Below are 11,083 nucleotides of genomic sequence, written 5' to 3'. Positions count from 1 at the left end.
CGATATGGAGTAGTTAAATTTTGATATTTAAATAAAAATATATGAATGAATGAATGAATGATAGATTAAGTTATATATATTTTCTCGTATTATTCCACAGAAAAGTTAAGAGTTGGATTTAACAATATATATAGGCTATACAAAAGTCACGTTAGGCGTTGACTTTAGTAATTAAGGCTCTACATAAATTGATCATAGAATGAGATTCATATTCATATAGATACATTATTAGTCACTGGGTAAAGCAAACTACTAAAGTTAAAGGTATGCATATTTTATCAGTAAATCCTTCTAATATTGTTCATGGTGTGAGAGTACTACTATGTTTTAATGTTAATTAGCTTAATTTATTAATGGTGTATCGGTCGGTGCAGATGAATTCCAGATCACCAAACGGTCCAAACCTACCTCGTCTAGATCTGATAACTGGTAATTTCTTCACTCTCTATATTATATACGGAGTAGATATTACTATTACTCATGTTAAGTTACGTTTTAATTCAATTTGTTTAAAAAACATGCATATTCAATTGTTATGCAGTACTCATGTTCTTCAGCATCTGCAGTCTGCACATTCAAAATCTTGTCTCTTCACTACGTACCAACAGCTTATATCTAGACTACAATATAAATAAGTATAGATATCTAATTCTAATTTCTAATTATTATTAATTAAAACTTAAAAACATGAAAAGAGCATAAATTACAAATCATTTACCTGCAACCAACAACTGTAGCATCATTACTCTTGTAAAATTGTAACCATTTAACTTTAGGAGCGGATATGAGTATATATAAAACTCATTTCAACAGTGTCAGTTTTAATTATAGTGTTTGTTTTAACAGAATTTGATTGTCTTTATACAGTAGTATTATAATATATTGTCGTATGACACAAAGCACAGTTAATGGGGTACTTAGATTATTTAATGGTATACAGATTACTCATATTCAGCTACGTTTTAATTCGATTTGTTCAAAATACATGCATATTCAACTGGTTTAGTATTTGCAATAAAAAAAACATATTTAGAGATTAACAGACTAATTAACTAATTGAAATAAATGATCTACTAATGCCAAAAAATCGCCCGTTTAAAAAAAGTTTAACTAATTGCCTTTGGATTACACTAAAGGACCAAAAGAGGAATACCTCAAAATTTGTCTCCCTCTTTACGAAGCATCCATCAAAGGTGACTGGAAATCGACTGAAGCCATTCTTAAGGGGAGACCAGAGTTGGTAAGGTATGCAATCACTGAAAATGGGGAGACTGCACTTCACGTCTCTGTATCCGCAAAACGTGACAAAAAAACACAAGTGTTCGTGCAGCATCTGGTGGATAAGATGACACAGGACGATTTGGAACTGCAAAATCAAAATCACAACACCGCCTTCTTTTTAGCTGCGGTAGCCGGAAATACAACAACGGTTAAAATAATGTTGGAAAAGAACAAGGGCTTACTAGCAATCCCTGGTGGTGAAGGAAAGATGATGCCATTGTATGCGGCTGCGCTGTATGGATATCATGATGTAGCCAAGTGTCTGTACCAAAATTCCGATTTGCATGATGATGGTTGGAATCCTCAGAATCGTGGCTGGGTGTTCGAGAAATGCATCGAGAATGATATGTTCGGTAAGCATTTAGTACTCATGTTTCTTACATTAAAACTTATGAATGTTAAAACAGAACACATGCAATGAGCAATACAAAAACAAGAAAAAATTGAAGATAAAGAAATAACCACATGATAATAACTGAGCCATTCTATATAGTATCTAATACTATCTATTATACATGATCGAGCCTAGATTCAACTATAAGGAGCTAAAATAGGATCGTGTGCAATGAGGTGGATGTTGTGACGTTTTGGAGACCTTATGATCGTCTTTGATTCTAAAACGATGTTTAGAATCATCAATCACCATGTCATGATCTTGAACCTTTGAATTACCTTGGATTGTACAATGACTTTAATAAACGAGATGATAATGATATGCTCTCAAAGAATCCATGTTCAACAATCTCTAAATGAAAGTCGGGGATCTCTATTTATAATTTTTCCAGTTTTATGCGGACTGCGCGTAGTTTTTAGCAATCTCTGCGGATAATCTGCTAACTAATGCGTAAATATGTATCATTTCCGCAGCTTGTGCTTTGATAGCGCATTATACGCATTCATATGCATGACTAAACATATGATCAATACACATTCTACTTCTTTATGCTTTGTCATTTTTGTTTCCATTCTTGATTTGTGTTCTTTGTAATATCGTTTCTTCACAACGAGATTGTTAAATCTTTTCAGATATCGCACAACTTATGGTGGAAACGCACCCAGAACTTGCTACTAACGGCGATGCACTTAGAAGTTTGGCTCGCAAGCCTGAAGAGTTATCTGTTAGAAAAACAACTTTCATCAAAGGAATCATCATTTGGGGTAAACATCTCTATTCGATATCATAAATCTGACTTATGTTAAATACTTTTTGTTAATGATTGTTGTTGTCAGTTCTTGTGTTCCTAGGTTTAACAAAGGGAGCTCCTGAAAAGGATAATAAAGCATTAGCATTGTTAAGAACCATTGGAAAAGCTATTGCAAAAAAGCCCAAGAATGAGATTGACAATATACTCAGAGGTCCACCTGATCCGATTAAGCATCAAAACAAGTCAGAACTTGGATGGTCTAATCATGCTACGCGACTACACCTACTCATATCTGAATATGTTGTCAAAATGAATGTTGAAACCGATAACACAGGGCTAATGGAAGATAAGGGAAATCAAGCTACGAGGCTACAAAACCTTATTTTTAGACACCTTGCGGAACTGCATGATGAAACCCATAAAATTATCAGAGGAGGTCCAACGTCGACCAAGCAAGATAACATGCCACTCACTCGTAAGGAACATCAAGCTGAGGAACTAAAAGAGCTGATATTCAAACATATTGAAGAAATACATAACGAAACCCATAATATAATCAAGAATACTAATCAAAAGGATGAATTAGCTCAGAAGCTACGGGATATCATTTTAAAAAGTAACAAGAATATCCGTACAAAAGCCAATAAAGTTATTGTAGAACGGACATATTCTTCTCGTGTACTTTTTATAGCTGCAGAATTGGGAAATACTAATTTTATAGTTGAGCTCATTCGTCAAAATCCCGATCTGATCTGTGTTAGAAATAGGAGGTTATGTATATTATTTGTGGAAGAGAGGATTGATGATTTAGAAGTTTGATTGATCTTGAAGGCTTTGTTTATTACTTGATTTGCTTATTGAATTGCTTTGTTGCTTGATTACAAATGAGAGGTGAATCCATCTATTTATACTACACCATGGACTAGTCTAGAATACTTCATCATCTAATATCTAGATATTTCCTAAGTATTCTCATGATAATTCTAGACTTAGATATTTTACAAGATTATTCTACACACATTCTACACACTTTCACTACTACATATTACAAGAAGTTTCTACATAATGGGCTATAATCTTGATTCAAAATATTTGTATACTTGCAAGCCCAAATCCAAAACAAATAGCCCACAATCAAGTTTAGTTTTCAACAGCCCCCCTTAAACTTGATTTCGTCACTCCGAGCATATTCCGTAATCTCTGAAAAGTCTCGTGTTTTAGATATTCCGTAGTCTTTGTGAAAATATCAGCAACTTGGTCGAATGACTTCGTGTACTTTATCTGCACCTCTTTATTTGTAACACACTCCCTGATGAAATGGTATTTCGTATCGATGTGCTTGCTTCGATCATGGAAGACTGGATTCTTTGCTAGAGCAATCGCAGACTTGTTATCCACATATATCTCCGTAGCTTCCTTTTGAAAAAACTTAAGCTCATTTAGTAACTTCCTGAGCCATATTGCATGACAGGTGCACGATGTTGCTGCTACAAACTCGGCTTCACACGTTGACAGAGTCACAATGGGTTGCTTCTTCGAGCTCCATGTGAACACCGTATCTCCCATATAGAACACGAAACCACTCGTACTCTTACGATCATCTATGTCTCCAGCCCAATCACTATCACTGTATCCAACTAGCTTGAAGTGCTCAGAAGGCGAATAAAACAGGTCATAGTCAATCGTATCTTTGATGTAGCGAAGTATCCTCTTGGCCGCCTTCAAGTGATTTATTGTAGGTGCTTCCATGTATCGACTTACTAGTCCAACTCCGTAGAGAATATCTGGCCTCGTGCAGGTTAGGTACCTCAGACTTCCAACCAAACTCTTGTATTGTGTTGGGTCCACCAAGTATCCTTCATCATCTTTTGACAATTTGAGATTGCAATCCACCGGTGTATTCATTGACTTGCAGTCATTCATCTTAAACTTCTTGAGCACCTCATTCGCATAACCTTCTTGGGATATGAATATTCCTTCTTTCTTTTGTTTTACCTCGATCCCAAGATAGTAAGCCATAAGTCCAATGTCGGTCATCTCGAACTCCCGAACCATTGCTTTCTTGAACTCCTCAAACATTTTGGGATTACTACCGGTGAATATCAAGTCATCCACGTATATGCACACAATCATAACATCTCCATCATTGCTAACTTTGGTGTAGAGGGCATGCTCATGGGGGCATTTCGTAAAGTCATTCTGCTGGAAATACTTGTCTATCCTGCTATTCCATGCCCGAGGCGCTTGCTTCAACCCGTATAAGGCCTTTTTCAATTTTAGCACCTTATTCTCTTGGCCTTTCACGATGTATCCCAAAGGTTGTTCTATATAGACTTCTTCTTCTAAGTGGCCATTAAGGAACGCGGATTTGACATCCATTTGATAAATCTTCCAATTATGTTGAGCCGCAAGTGAGATTATCAATCTTATAGTTTCTAGACGAGCGACGGGAGCAAATACCTCGTCATAGTCTATGCCGGCTCGTTGACTATATCCCTTCGCCACCAACCTTGCCTTATATCTTTCAACTTCACCTTTGGAATTCTTCTTGGCCTTGTACACCCATTTTACACCAATAGCCTTGTGTCCCTTTGGTAGTGTGGCAAGATCCCACGTATTATTCTTCTCGATTGCTTGAATCTCTTCGTCCATAGCACATTTCCACTTTTGGCTTTTTGTTGCGTCTTCATAGCTTATTGGCTCACAATCGGCAAGAAGGCAGAACAATGATAGATCCTCCATAGGCTGTGTTACCTCGTACAACTCCTCAATGCTCCTTGTGTGATGTTGTAGCCTACTTGATTCTCCTCCTGATGTTGGTGTCACTTCATTAGGTGTAGTGGTTGGAGTATGTGGAGAGTGCGGAGATGGTGTACTAGAAGGTTCTTGAACTTCTAGATATTCTTCGTTCTTTGCAGTACTCTCGAATGGATAAGGGAGAAAGTCGTAGTTCTCCTCTTCGGGAACATTCCAATCCCATGTTGCTTCTTCATCGAACACCACGTCTCGACTTGAGATTACTTTACCATTCTTGGGATTGTATAGCTTGTAACCCTTCAAACTTGAGTCATAACCCACGAATATGAGTTTCTCGCTTTTATCATCGAGCTTCGTCCTCTTCTGATCTGGCACATGAGCATATGCCACACTTCCGAACACTCGAAGGTGTGAGATGCCGGGCTTCCTTCCACTCCAAGCTTCAATGGGCGTTTTGTTCTTGACACTTCTAGTGGGCGAGCGATTTGATAGATAGATCGCACAGTCCACTGCCTCAGCCCAAAACTCCTTAGGCATCCTTTTGCTCTTTAACATACTCCGGGCCATATCAAGAATGGTCCTATTTTTTCTTTCCGCAACACCATTTTGTTGAGGTGAATACGGAAGAGTTAGAGGACGTCGTAACCCGTTGTTGTCGCAAAATTTCTTGAATTCCTTGGATGTGAACTCTCCTCCACGATCGGATCTCAACGCCTTTATGGTGAGACCACTTTGATTCTCCACAAATGCTTTAAACTTCTTGAACATTCCAAAAGCTTCCGACTTCTCTTTTAGAAAATAGACCCATGTCTTTCGACTAAAATCATCAATGAATAGAATAAAATATCTATTTTTACCAAAAGATGGTGGGCTGATGGGTCCACACACATCCGTGTGAATAAGTTCTAGAGGTTTCTTCGCTCTACTAGAAGCTTCTGTTGGAAAACTGTTTCGGAAGTGCTTTCCTAGAAGGCATCCCTCACATATTTGATCCGGATAATTAATTGGAGGCAAACCCTTCACCATTCCTTTACTTAATAATAATTTTAACCCTCCAAAATTTAAGTGCCCGTATCTCATGTGCCAAAGCCAAGAATTATCTTTGAAACATGCTTTTAAACATCTTGGAATGTCATGTTGAATATTTAGCATGAACATCCTATTCGTTGACATTGGCACCTTAGCAATCAAACCTCCTTTTTGGTCTCTTAAAGAAAGAGTACGATTTATCATGTGAATATCATAGCCTTTCTCTAAGAGTTGTCCAATACTCAGTATATTCGTCTTCATATTAGGCACATAATACACGTTAGAGATAAATTGATGCCTTCCATTTTTTAAGCGGATGAGAATCTTACCTTTGCCTTTAACCGGGACTTTAGAGGAATCTCCGAAGGTGATATTTCCACTAATTACCTCGTCTAACTCCACAAACATGTTTTTGTCACCGCACATATGGTTGCTTGCACCCGTGTCGAGATACCACAGATTTGATTCTCCGTTATCTTCACCTTTGCATGCTAGTAACAAAGTGTTTTTCACGGCTTCGGTATCTTCTTGCACTAAATTTGCTCTTTCTTGCACGTAATTGTTTGACTTCTCGCATTCCGAAGCATAGTGGCCAAATTTATGACAATTATAGCATTTGGTTTGAGAATTGTCATACCTTGGCCTTCTACTTGTGTAGCCTCTCCCGCGACCTCTTGTCGGGTGAAAATTTTGATTTCTTTCTTCATTTCTGTAAGAACTATAACCTCCACGTTTGATATATCCTTGTCCTCGTCCTCGGCCACATACTTGACCACGACCTCGTTGACTCGTTTGATGAGTCTTTTCACTGCTCTCTTCCTTGAAAGACAGTTTTGCTTGTAAAGCTTGCTCCAATGGCTCCTTATTATTCTTATTGAACCTCTCTTCATGGGCTTGTAGTGAACCCATGAGTTCATCGATAGTCATTGATTCTAGATCTTTAGATTCTTCGATGGCTACGACTATATAGTCGAATTTTGAATCTAATGATCTAAGAATCTTCTCAATGACTTTTACATCACTTAGAGTTTCACCATTCCTCTTTAATTGATTGACAATCGCCAAGACTCTTGTAAAATAATCGGAAATTGATTCTGAGTCTTTCTTATTTAAGGATTCGAACTCACCTCGTAGTGTTTGTAGTCGAACCTTTTTCACCTTTTCAACTCCCTTGTGAGAATTCTCCAAGATCTCCCATGCTTTCTTGGCGGTGGTTGCACTTGCAATTTTCTCAAAAGCTCCATCATCTACACTTTGTTGGATGATGGAAAGAGCCTTTTGATCGTTCGTCTTCATTAATTTTTTCTCCTTGCCGAGAGGACCTTTTTCTGCAGGTTCCTCATAGCCTTCCTCCACAATCTCCCATAAGTCTTGTCCACCTAGGAAGGTCTTCATTTGGATGCTCCATCGATCATAATTATCCTTTGTGAGGCGAGGAAATGTGATGACATTGTTGGCCATCATCTTGTCGAACCAAGCTCTTGATACCAATTTGTTAGAAATAGGAGGTTATGTATATTATTTGTGGAAGAGATGATTGATGATTTAGAAGTTTGATTGATCTTGAAGGCTTTGTTTATTACTTGATTTGCTTATTGAATTGCTTTGTTGCTTGATTACAAATGAGAGGTGAATCTATCTATTTATACTACACCATGGACTAGTCTAGAATACTTCATCATCTAATATCTAGATATTTTCTAAGTATTCTCATGATAATTCTAGACTTAGATATTTTTTTTTTTTTTTGAAAGGCAATGTTAGTGGTTAGAGTTAATTCACGAAAATCCCCCCCCCCGAGACTCGAACCCTTGGTCTCCTCGAACACCATGTTAACATGGTGACCAATGAGGCAAAGCCCCATTGGCTAGACTTAGATATTTTACAAGATTATTCTACACACATTCTACACACTTTCACTACTACATATTACAAGAAGTTTCTACATAATGGGCTATAATCTTGATCCAAAATATTTGTATACTTGCAAGCCCAAATCCAAAACAAATAGCCCACAATCAAGTTTAGTTTTCAACAATCTGGAAGGTAAATGATGAAAATCAAACTATATTTCACGTTGCAGACAAGCATCGCCACGAGGGTATCTACAACTTGTTGTATGAAATTGGTTCAATGAAGGACATGATAACTCCTCTCAAAGATAAGAATGGTAACAATATGTTGCATTTAGTAGGGATGAGCGAAAAACAAAAGCTACTCCGTGAAGGGGCTGGTTTGCAAATGCAACGAGAACTAGCATGGTTCCGGGTATTCACATTCATCCACGTGCTTCAAGGATTCTTTACCTATTTTTCTTTCATTTGTTCACGATTAGCGTAGTGTACAACCACTTAAACTATCTTTATTTGTTTGTGTTGTAGGAAGTAAAGCAAATGATCCCTCCATCTTACAGAGAACGTAAGAATGCAGACGATCGAACTCCACGTGAGCTATTCATCAAAGAACATGAAGACATAGTTAAGCAAGATGAAAAATGGATGAAAGCGATAGCTGGTCAATGTATGGTGGTTGCAGCGCTTATTGCCACCATGGTATTTACCGCAGCTTACACAATTCCTGGTGGGTATAATCAAAACGATGGTATCCCTATCTTTCACTCGAAAACGGTCTATAAGGTTTTCGTTGTGGCAGATGCCATTTCTCTACTCTCGTCCATAACTTCAATTCTCTACATCTTTATATCCGTCTACTTCTCATCTAATTATACAGAGATCGATTTCTCGGAATCTTTACCCGAAAAGTTGATAGTAGGTCTACTAATCTACTATATCTTTCCATATCTATATCCACGTTGATTGCTTTTAGTGTCAGCTTTTTCATCCTATACCAAAATGGTGCCTTATGGATGCCCATCCTTATTAGCGTATTTGCTTTGATTCCATTGTACTTATCATTCAAGATGTACATTATTTTGTTTTATGCTGTAATTCTCATCACATATGATTCCAGGAACCTCTTTAGACCCAAGAAACCCGTTGTGTACTATAAAAATCCTACCATCTAACCATATATTGACTTTGTCCAACTCTAAATGGTTCCATTTCAAGATGTACTTTGTAAAATGTATCCGGATTATTATGTATTTTTTTCAACAGTTATATATCTTTAATGCTCCTGTGACCATTACATCAACTAGTATTTGGCATTAGCTTAGCATGTTAGTAGATTGAACAGAAGGAATATCATTAGCTGATTACAATAACAAACTAGCTCATTACCCTGCGATGCAAAGAAGTACTAAAGGGGTAGATTTTGTAAAGTATAACTGCTTGATACAATATAATATACACAAAATAATATTGTATAATTGGTTTGCAAAGAGATTTAGAGACTAGAAAGTATATGCAACTTCACTCTTAGAAAGTTAAATAGGAGTAGTATGCTCATATAAACAATTACTCTGTATTAATTTCAGTCATAGAGTCAAGATTTTAAGTTAGGGGAGATTGTCATTATAAAATAAATAATGATCAATGTTGTACTTCAACAACCTAACAAAATCTACCTCTAGCGCCCATGAGATGTAGATGATACTTTGTAACTAAAGTGATTAAATCAACACATGAGAAAAATTACAATTAATTTACCTAAGATTATAATCGATAAACACATACATTGAAATTAGATGCCGGTAGAGTAGCAATTTGAAGAACACTAACCTTTCATTTGAATAACGGTGACTTAAGGATACGAGAGCCAAGCGGTATGGTAAATCAAGCAATCGGTTCAACAAAATGTAGTCGACGATCAATATCAGTTTATGGATACATGTCTGGTTTTAAGATGGGCTGGTGCTTATCGCTAGGGCCTGTTAAATGCCAATGAATTTGGACCATGTAAAGCATTTAAGAATTTGACCCAACTCGGGGCTGAAGCATGGTTGGATATATTATAAGCCCATTGTTAATCATGTCTCATGCTGTCATGCACAAGTCTTCGGCTATATTTGACAAAACTACCTAGTAGCTTGTACATAGTAGCTTTTAGATTGTCGCTTTTAACTATTAGCTGAAGCATTTAATTGTTAGTTGGTAGCCGATAGCTTTTTATATGTATTTATGTGTTTGACACAGTAGCTGAAACTGTTACCATAAAATGTAAAATGTCATTGAGTTTTTTTTTTTTTTTTTTTCCCTCAAACGACAGTTCTATTAGTTTTTACATTTTTTTCATCCATAATGAAAACTTTATACTCTTGTGATTAAACAGAGTTTATCTTGATATGAGTTCTTTCATAAAAGTTACTGTAATATTTAAAAGCTTCAAAAAAACTAGTTGTTGAACAAGCCCTCGTTGTGGTTTACTATGCAAGATTAAGGTTACCATAGATATTCTATTAGTAAGATTTGAATAAGTTCTTTTTAGTTTCATAGTATAAAACAATGAAGATGTTTTTTTAGTTTCATAGTATAAAAGTGCTAACCACGCAGGTTTGTCTGAGTGACCATCGAGTTGTCCAATAAAGCACACCACTCGGGTTCAATTCTTGAGTATGCCAAATTGTTCAGAGCGGGAGTGTGACTAGAGGGTGCACATATTGCTCAATTCATACGATACTAGTTCTCGCGCTCAGGGGACTTGATTATCCGAAGTTTTACCCACTATTGGTGAGCCAATATGCTTGTTCATATGGGGGTCTTCTTGCTTACCCAAAAAAAGTGTAACAGTGCTAAGTTTTTTGGCTATATTACAACGAAAAAAACGATACTCAATAATATGTGTAGGCAAAAATTTCGCTATTCGGGGATTAATTGATTGGAACTTTGGAATGAGTATTCGGCAATTCGGGGATTAATCGAAGATTAATCGGATTGTGCTTTATACATTTAATTATTAAATTTCAAATATTA

The 11,083-nt window shown here is 36.7% G+C and overlaps 1 pseudogene; it reads left to right on the top strand.

Annotated features, from left to right (window-relative positions):
- The first annotated feature begins 231 nt into the window (after nt 1–231).
- Nucleotides 232–9,320, top strand: LOC139900067 (uncharacterized; annotated as a pseudogene).
- Nucleotides 9,321–11,083: the final 1,763 nt, after the last annotated feature.

The sequence above is a fragment of the Rutidosis leptorrhynchoides genome, chromosome 3, assembly GCF_046630445.1.
Source record: "Rutidosis leptorrhynchoides isolate AG116_Rl617_1_P2 chromosome 3, CSIRO_AGI_Rlap_v1, whole genome shotgun sequence".
NCBI lineage: Eukaryota > Viridiplantae > Streptophyta > Magnoliopsida > Asterales > Asteraceae > Rutidosis > Rutidosis leptorrhynchoides.
Note: the sequence above shows the minus strand (reverse complement) of the source record. Positions and strands in the feature narration are given on the sequence as shown.